The 9,680-nt window shown below is 34.8% G+C and overlaps 1 protein-coding gene across 4 annotated transcripts in view; it reads right to left on the bottom strand.

Moving 5' to 3' along the window:
- The window catches only part of LOC134728167 (LIM domain kinase 2-like), a 67,813-nt gene that overhangs the window by 19,484 nt on the left and 38,649 nt on the right, over nucleotides 1–9,680 (bottom strand). The gene's annotated exons all lie outside the window — the stretch shown is intronic.

Raw genomic sequence — 9,680 nt, 5'->3', positions numbered from 1 at the left:
GTTGCTTTGATATGATTTGTCTTTCTTCTAATGTTGAAGTAAGATCGCATAGGTCGGTGTACCATCGTAGCGAAAGCGTGATTCTATTCGGAGATACTGCACTACGATCTCACAGCGATTTAGTATGAACTCACTACGACCATCACGTTCTCACCGCGAAACAACTACGTTTTTACTACGACTATACCACGTTTACACCACGCAGTTCAAGACCGTAGTACGATTCTGGCATGCCCTTGTCGTACTCACCACTCTCTTCTTACGACCTGACTACGTTCATACTACGACCATATTTCTCATTGCCATTTTCACATAGAATATATTATATATCTCTAAGTTTTGCTTGTCTATATTTAGTTCTTGTCCATTTTCTCTAACAGCTCAACCATACTTCTCGTTTATATAGATTAGACCGTTGGTTTTCTCGTTTGAATGGTTTTACATTAGTAATTTTTTGGGCCATTTATAGCTTGCTTTTCGGTAGGATCCATGGTTCCGTGTTGAGGGCTGTACCTTTGCCTATAATGGTTTACTTTTATAAATTGTTACTTGGATGGAGAGTTGTCTCATTAGCACTCATACCACATTTTCCAATATCTATTGACACATCTATTCAATTCTTTATTACTTTAAGCACATTATGCTTATCAGTGCAATAAATACAAATACATTTTTATAACACCACATGACATAATACATCAGAGAAGCAAATAAATATCAAGTATTGACCAATAACAGTTTGGTCCTATGATTAAATGCATTAAACAGGAATTTACACAAATTACGCAAATCTTTTACATTTTCAGTGCTGAGAAGTTGCACTAATTTGAAAGACGATGGACGTCTATAATAATAAGGTTTAATAAACTGTCTCCTTAAGTCTCTATAACATTCACATTGTAAAACAAAATGGAATTCATCTTCAGTAATATTCAAAGTACAAAGAGTACTGTGTCATCTCTACTATCGTCCATGCACTAACATATTGTAAGTTTAGCTTTATGAACCAGCAAAAGGTTGTAATTTTGGTTGAATTGGTCGGTCCGAAATCTCTGCTTCACCAGAATTAGTTACTATCAGAGCTCCCTCTGCCTCTACAGCAACCCCTACAACGACGCCCACGTGTTCTAGAAGATTGTTGTGACATGGCTATAAAAAGAAGATGTGGTATGATTGCCAATGAGACAATGGCCATAAGAGATCAAAATGTCTCAGAAACTATAGGTCACCATACGGCCTTCTCTGAGAAGTTTGTGGAAAGTAATATCTATTACGGGTTGATGAAAATCACTCAAGGGAGATATACTTAGTCTAGTATTTGATAATAAATTTCCCCCAACACTTTTTAATATTTTTATTATTCACAACAAAAAATACATTCATCCAACTTCCGTTTATACTATTTTTTTAACAATAGTAGTGCAAATAAAGCTTATAGAAGGGAGTTGTTTGTGACTTCATTGAACTTTACATAGATATAGATAATAGATATAAGAAGAGGTGGTATAAAGAGTGCCAATAAGACAACTCTCCATCCAAGTCACAATTTGTAAAAGTAAACCAATTACGGTCTTCAATTCGGAAGCTATTATGGGCCCCAAATAACTAGTGTAAACCCGTTCAAACAGGAAAACAAAAATTAAATCTTAAAAAAAACGCGAGAAACTAAAAAAACTTATGAACAATATACGTCAAACGACTTAGGACAGGTGTTTATTTTAATCTCATTGACATTAACCACACATTCGTTCGATTTCAGCACATTATTTCTTATTCTTTAAAAAGAAGTAAATTAAACTACACATAAAAATACTTTCCCGTAATATAAAATGTTGAAACTTAGAATTTGTATCTGAACCAAACAGCCGAGCGGATTGAGGTTTACACAAGTAGATAAGTACTAAAATGTAGTTGCTGCAGGTAATATATATGTCGTGTACAAGTTGCGATTTTGTACAGGTTATAACATGTACAAAAATGTTGTACATGTTATAACTTGTATAATGCAAAAATACAAGTTATAACATGTCAGAAGTACCTCATACATGTTATAACCTGTACAAAATATTGCTTAAAAACGGTTTTACAAAATTTAAGAGAAATCTTATTGAAGTAAACTTTACATTAAAATTCACCAATGCTTAAAGAACAACAATATATATGCCATAACGTGTCTTTTTCTGTAGAGGACAATGATCACAAAGTTTAAGAAATATATGTTTCATGACTTATGTTAGCAAAATGTGTTTTCATGTAATTGACGTATGTTTATACTAACACATAGGTTCCTGGTTCGATTCCCGTCTGGGATGAAAATTTCAGGAACTGAATTTTCGGCTCTCCCTTGACACCATTTGCGAGTATGGTCTCGAGGAAACGATGATAGTCCGTCGGAAGGGGACAATAAATGGCTGACCCGTGTAAAGAGAGAGCCATATCTCTTGCACGTTAAAGACACCCTTGTAGATTTCGAAAAAGAGCAGGCTAATGCCGCTACAAGGCAGCACTCGCACCCGCAAAGTGGAAAGGAATTAATATAAGTTGCAAAACTTGTTTCCCAATCCACTATAAATAAATATGTTTAAACTATGCAGTTCATAATGGCTTAAATAAGAGTGACACTATTTACTAAAAGCTTGCATTTCCTCAATAACAATTACTTTAGATATTAGTCATTTAATTCTACCTAAAAAATTAAGAACAATGCCTAATAATTTTGGGTAATACTCCTCCCTCTCGTTTTATACCATGCAAGACTAAAAAAATGTCTTATATGCTTACTCTGTAAAAGCAAGAGAGAGCTGCAATAGTTTTCAACGGACCACGCTTCATTATTAATATCTTTGGATCTACTCTTCAACATTTTTGGCCTTCAGCATGACTTATGTAAATTGATAACTCATTTTTTTATAAACTTTAAGATCATTGCATGAGGCGAATGTCATTTTGATGTTTTAAATATATATCCTCTACTTTGAAAGCATGTTTTTGTGGCCTTTGGATGATGTTTGTTCCATGGGCAGGTTGTTGTCTTTTAGACACATACCCCATTTCCATTCCCAATTTTATTTGTAGTCACATCTATCCTGGCCATCCTCTTATGTCTTATAGTGTCAACTAAAATGAAGTATATTCTTGCATGTTTGAAAATATAGAATCCCCCCACCCCATATAAGTATCTTGCATTTGGATACCCCCTTTTAGTCCCAAAAATGTAACCCCCCCTTTTTTCAGGTAACAAAGTATCAGTCCTTAGTAACAGATTCATTATTAATTTTTCAGTACACGTGTTGCTTTAGTCATGAGTTTTGATAGGGTAGATAACGGTAAAGTGTATGACATCAATCAATGCGTATTAGTCCAAGCCGCGGGACATGTGGTTGAAATGAATATGCTAGTGCCAATCCCTTCTAAATCTACAATGGTTCCGTTATCGATCTTAGAGATCATATCTATACTGACACATTTACAGGGAGAAATAACTATAACTAATGCGTTTAAGGATTGGTGACAGATGTCAAACTAACATTGAACCCTCAATGTTATATACATGTACATTTTAAAGGCATTTTCTAAGTTTTTGCATTTTGTAAAATGTTTTATTTACATATTGGCTATTTTTTCTAGGCATTTTACAAAAAGCTGTTTTATTTATTATAATTACTGAATATAAAAACTTGCAATTTACTACATATATAAATTTGTTGAGATTCTTCTTGAACGAAATCAGAGTAAAGACAGTAAAATCTTAGTGGTCGTAATGGGAACGACAAGCGCGTATAGTAGCAGCCTATTATAGTCTTCCTCTTCGTGGTACAGTCATGGAAAGGTCTTCATGATCATGATGAGCGTGACCTTTGAACATGTTAAAAAAATTCATGGTGTGGTAGTGGCTAAACTCCGGTCGTACAGTAGAAACATCACGAGATGAGCGTGATCAGATCGAAGAATGATCATGGTTAGAGCGTGCTAGCTATTATCGCCGAAAAAGCGGCATGAAATCGTTTTGCAATCGGATAAATTGTGGTGTGGTTGTACGTCCACTTGTATTTTTTGTCTATCTGATGAGTTAAGCCTTTTTCAACTGATTTGTATAGTTCGTTTAAATGCTGTACTGTTATACCACTGTCCCAGGTTAGGGGAGGGTTGGGATCCCGCTTACATGTTTTACCCCGCCACATTATTTATGTATGTGCCTGTCCCAAGTCAGGAGCCTGTAATTCAGTGTTTGTCGTTTGTTTATGTGTTACATATTTGTGTTTCGTTCATTTTTTTTTTACATAAATAAGGCCGTTAGTTTTCTCGTTTGAATTGTTTTACATTGTCTTATCGGGGCCTATTATAGCTGACCATACGGTATGGGCTTTGCTCAATGTTGAAGGCCGTACGGTAACCTATAGTTGTTAATGCTTGTGTCCGACAAGTCAAGGTACGGTCTTCACTGAGCCTAGTCCTACATTGAACAATAAGCTATAAAGGATCTCAAACACTACATAAAACAATTCAAATGGGAAACCCAATTGTCTAATCTATAGGATAAACGAGTAACGAGAATAGTTATGAAACACAAAAAAGACGACAACCACAGAACATCAGATTCCTGACTAGGACAGGGGCAAACAACAGTACCGGGATTAAACGTTTTAATGGTACAAAATCTTCTCCCTTTTCTGAAACAGTAGTATAACATTCCATCATAGAAAGACACATCGTATGTTTTTGACTGTATGCAATTTAGAACTAATGTCCATATTTCTAACAGCTCAACTATGCATGCATGCATGACACATCTATGTTAAACCACGGTTGGATTGGTTGATCCGACATCTCTACTGGATCAGGACTCATGCCAGAGGTTACTTCGCTATACCCCTACCTCTACGCCAACGAGTTGTGATATGTTTTGATGGCATGTTTGCCTGTGTTGTTTTCGAGAACTCTACGTATTAATTATGACAATTACAAGGAATGGACCAGTGGTTATATGAAATATGATGATGACGTTACATTATGTACCTGCATAGTATTGTTAAGAGCGTAGAAAGATCGCGAGATGAACGTGATCAGATCGAAGAATGATCATGGTTAGAGCGTGCTAGCTATTATCGCCGAAAAAGCGGGATGAGATCGTTTTGCAATCGGACAAATTGTGGTGTGGTCGTATTGAGAACGTAATGAGCTAGCGTAACCGGCCACGTCCACTTGTTTTTTTTTTGTCTATCTGATGAGTTAAGCCTTTTTCAACTGATTTGTATAGTTCGTTTAAATGCTGTACTGTTATACCACTGTCCCAGGTTAGGGGAGGGTTGGGATCCCGCTTACATGTTTTACCCCGCCACATTATTTATGTATGTGCCTGTCCCAAGTCAGGAGCCTGTAATTCAGTGTTTGTCGTTTGTTTATGTGTTACATATTTGTGTTTCGTTCATTTTGTTTACTTAAATAAGGCCGTTAGTTTTCGCGTTTGAATTGTTTTACATTATCTTAACGGGGCCTTTTATAGCTGACTATACGGTATGGGCTTTGCTCAATGTTGAAGGCCGTACGGTAACCTATAGTTGTTAATGCTTGTGTCATTTTGGTCTTTTGTGGATAGTTGTCTCATTGGCAATCATACCACATATTGTTTTAGCTCACCTAGCCCGAAGGGCCAAGTGAGCTTTACCATCACTTTGCATCCGTCGTCGTTTTTTTTGTACAAAAATCTTCTCCTTTGAAACTACTGGGTTAAATTGAACCAAACTTGGCCACAATCATCATTGGGGCATCTAGTATAACAAATGTGTCCGGTGACCAGACCAACCAACCAAGATGGCTGCCATGGGTAAAAATAGAACATACGTACGGGTAAAATGCAGTTTTTGGCTCATAACTCAAAAACCAAAGCATTTAGAGCAAATCTGACACGGGATACAATTGTTAATCAGGTCAAGATTTATCTGCGCTGAAATTTTAAGATGAATCGGACAATCAGTTGTTGGGTTTCTGCCCTTGAAGCCAATCTAAGGAAATTTTCCTGTTTTTGGTTATTATCTTGATATCATTAGATAGAGATAAACTGTAAACTGCAATAATGTTCAGCAAAGTAAGATTTACAAACAAGTCAACATGTCCAAAATGGTCAGTTGACTCCTTTAGGAGTTATTACCCTTTATAGTCAATTTTAAAACATTTTTCGTAAATCTTAGTAGTCTTTTACAAAAATCTTCTCCTTTGAAACTACTGGGCTCAATCAATCCAAACTTGGCCACAATCATCATTGGGGTATCTAGTTTAGAAAATGTGTCCGGTGACCCGGCCAACCATCTAAGATGGCCGCCATGGCTAAAAAGTAAGATTAACAAATAAGTCAACGTGACCAAAATGGTCAATTGACCCCTTAAGAAGTTGTTGTCCTTTATAGTCGACTTTTAACAATCCATAAAATTTGTAAATTTTTACTAACCTTTTCCACTGAAACTACTGGGCCAAGTTCATTATAGATAGAGATAATTGTAAGCATCAAGAATGCTCAGTAAAGTCAGATGTACAAACACAACACCATCACCAAAACACAATTTTGTCATGAATCCATCTGTTTAGACCACATAGACCAAGGTGAGCGACACGGGCTCTTTAGAGCCTCTAGTTCATATGTAGTAAGATCGTGATAATAGTACCGAGGTCGCAGAATAAGCATGGTGACAATGTGGTTTAATCGTAATTAATAGAATCGTTGTAGAAATGAATGAGGACGAAGTAGCATAGTGAAAATAACGTAAATCTACATTTTCTTGCCGTTCATACCGTCCATACAGCGACCTCTATGATTTGAATTTATCTTAGATATAAAAATATAGGTTACCGTATTTCCTTCAACAATGATCTAAAACCTATACCACATAGTCAGCTTCAAAAGGCCTCGAAATGACAAAGGCAAAACAATTCAACCTAGATTCATGTACGATACAATGAATGAAAAACAAGTATGATATACAGAAATAAACAATGTGACTGTATAATACCTAAAGTAAGAATGTATAATTAATAAAGTTAAAAAACTTATCGTCCAGTGGCTAATATTTCATGAATGTTCAGGACTATAGGCAAACGCAATAATACGCTCAAATAACCGTTCCATTGCTCCGGTGTATCACATATACACATTGAGGGGGCAATGAATATTACGATGATTCAAAAGTTATTAAACGAGCACCAGCATATGGCATAGTAAGACTCAGATCATCTTGTGTTCTTCTTTTTCATTTTATTATTTTGAGCGTTGCAAATTTTGAATCCAGGAAGTATTTGTGTTTTATTTTTTCTTATTTTTCTGTAAGGGAAGAAGACAATGTATTTGCTTTGACATTTTCTTGGTTTAAACCGTGCAACATTTTAATATTGAAGAGTATATGAGGGTCTGTTTTCAGTATTTAAGGGGCATTTTATTCGTATGAGTACTAGACAAAATACTAGGTGTATTTAGGATACTTTGTAGTGTTATCTCCTCCGACCTAGTGGTATCATATTTTAACCTATCGTACGTCCCGAAATTCTAAAAAAAATTCAAGAAAAGTCCATTTTAATAAGTGTCGTTGCATGTAAGATAATTGTCCGAAATTCCACGACTTTTATTTAAATATGTCAAAATAAAGGATCCCTAAAACGGGTCTTCCGTATGATTCGTCAATTTGTAAGAAAGCTCTATTTGTACATTATGTGTCTATCAATAAGTAATAGGATCATTAAGTAATTTGTTTGAACTGGCATTTACAGTTAGAATAAAAAAGGTCGCTGGTGACTTTGCAACGTTCTACTAAGAATGCTTCGAAATTGGTTTCACTTATGGGAATACTCAAATAACTATTTGAAATCAACCGGGTCCAGGACCAATCCATATACTCTTCATTTTAAGGTTATAATATTATCTTATTCTATTCACGTGCAAATGTAGAGTGGGCACTCCCCCTATTTATGTTCCACTGAATAAAGTGGCAATATGTCTATAAACCACTTTTATTGTTACAGTATAGCATTGAAATGAGTGAGATCAAACGCTTAAAATAAGAGAAAATACGTTGAAATATGAAATAAATTTGAGAATGGAAATGGGAAATTTGTCGTGTTAAAGAGAATCAAGAGACAACAACCCGACAAAAGAGCAGAAAACAAACGAAGGCCATCAATTGGTCTTCAACACATTGAAAAAAATTAGCACTAGGAGAATTTTAAAATGAAAATTTAACACAACAAGAATGTGTCCACAGTACATGGATGCCCCACTCACACTATCATTTTATATGTTCAGTGGACCATGAAATTGGGGAAAAAATTATAATTTGGATTTAAAATTCGAAAGATCATATCATATGGAACATGTGTACTCAATTTCAAGTTGATTGGACTCCAACCTCATCAAAAACTATCTTGACCAAAAACCTTAACCTGAAGCGGGACAGACATACATTTTGGATTCTCAATGCTCTTCAACTTTGTTCTTGTTTGGCTTATTTAATTATCTCGATATGAGCGTCACTGATGAATTGTATGAAGACGAAACACGCGTCTGGCGTACGAAATTATATTCCTGGTACCTTTGATAACTAAATACATGTAAGGACAGAGGAACGAAAGGACAATACAAACAGAAAACATAAAGCCCCTCTACTAATGTAGGTGGGGCATAAAAACAATAAAGCTGCACCATGAGCTAGAGGGCATGATACGCCTTACGGTTTTCGAGATAACAGTTCAATAACTTCTCAATGTCATATCAGAACTTTTTATATATATATATATCAGTCAACAAAGTTTAATCAAAAATGGTCAAAGCACTTTAAGGTTATTGTCTGCAAACTGGAGAATCATCCCTTTTTATGAATAAAATCCCATAACTCGGAGATGTGAAAAATAAAATTTATAAAAAGCAAAGGGAGCTTAAATAAATAGACATTAACAAGTCACCATACTAGTTTCATGAGAACTGCTGAAACCATTTTTCAGTTTTTTCTCCCAATACTAGAAAATGTTGATGTCTGACATGTTAAAGACCGATGGACAAAGATTTACCATAAGATTTCCTTTCATCAGGCGTATAAAAAGGGGGAGGGGTGTTCTTATCCCAGACTGTCTTTGTTTCATGAATATATTTTATAAAAAAAATTGTTAAAAAACCAAGAATATTTTGTTTTATCATTTAATCAAATTTATCAAACAAATGTGAAAATTACAAAGAATATTGATTTCTTATCAAAATTAATCTTCAAAATGACAATTATGATATCAATCTATAATTCTACATTAAAAAAAAATGAAAATTAATAAAAGATATTCATAATTTAATTTTATATTACTTTAACTGTATTTGAACATGATTGATAAAAACAGTGACTTGGTTGTCAAAATCTTATGAAGAACATATATATACATGGATAATGTTACATGTAGTAGAATTTTTTTAAAAGTTTTCTAGTAAAGACAGAAAATGCCCAGGAAAATGCCAAAATGTTGACTTTCTTATCAGATAATCTATGTGTAACATCTGTGGTCAGTTTATTGGGAATAGTGATATATAAATTACAAGGACTTCAAACTGTGAAGGTAATCAGGTGTGTAATTTGAGATTCCCTCAAATCTGAGGGCATTCTTCGGGCTGTAATATAAAGTAATTATGGTCCATTGAATGTTCTTCTTGTGCAAAC

The sequence above is a fragment of the Mytilus trossulus genome, chromosome 8 (genome assembly GCF_036588685.1).
Source record: "Mytilus trossulus isolate FHL-02 chromosome 8, PNRI_Mtr1.1.1.hap1, whole genome shotgun sequence".
Lineage (NCBI taxonomy): Eukaryota > Metazoa > Mollusca > Bivalvia > Mytilida > Mytilidae > Mytilus > Mytilus trossulus.
This window is presented reverse-complemented; position numbering and strand designations above follow the sequence as displayed.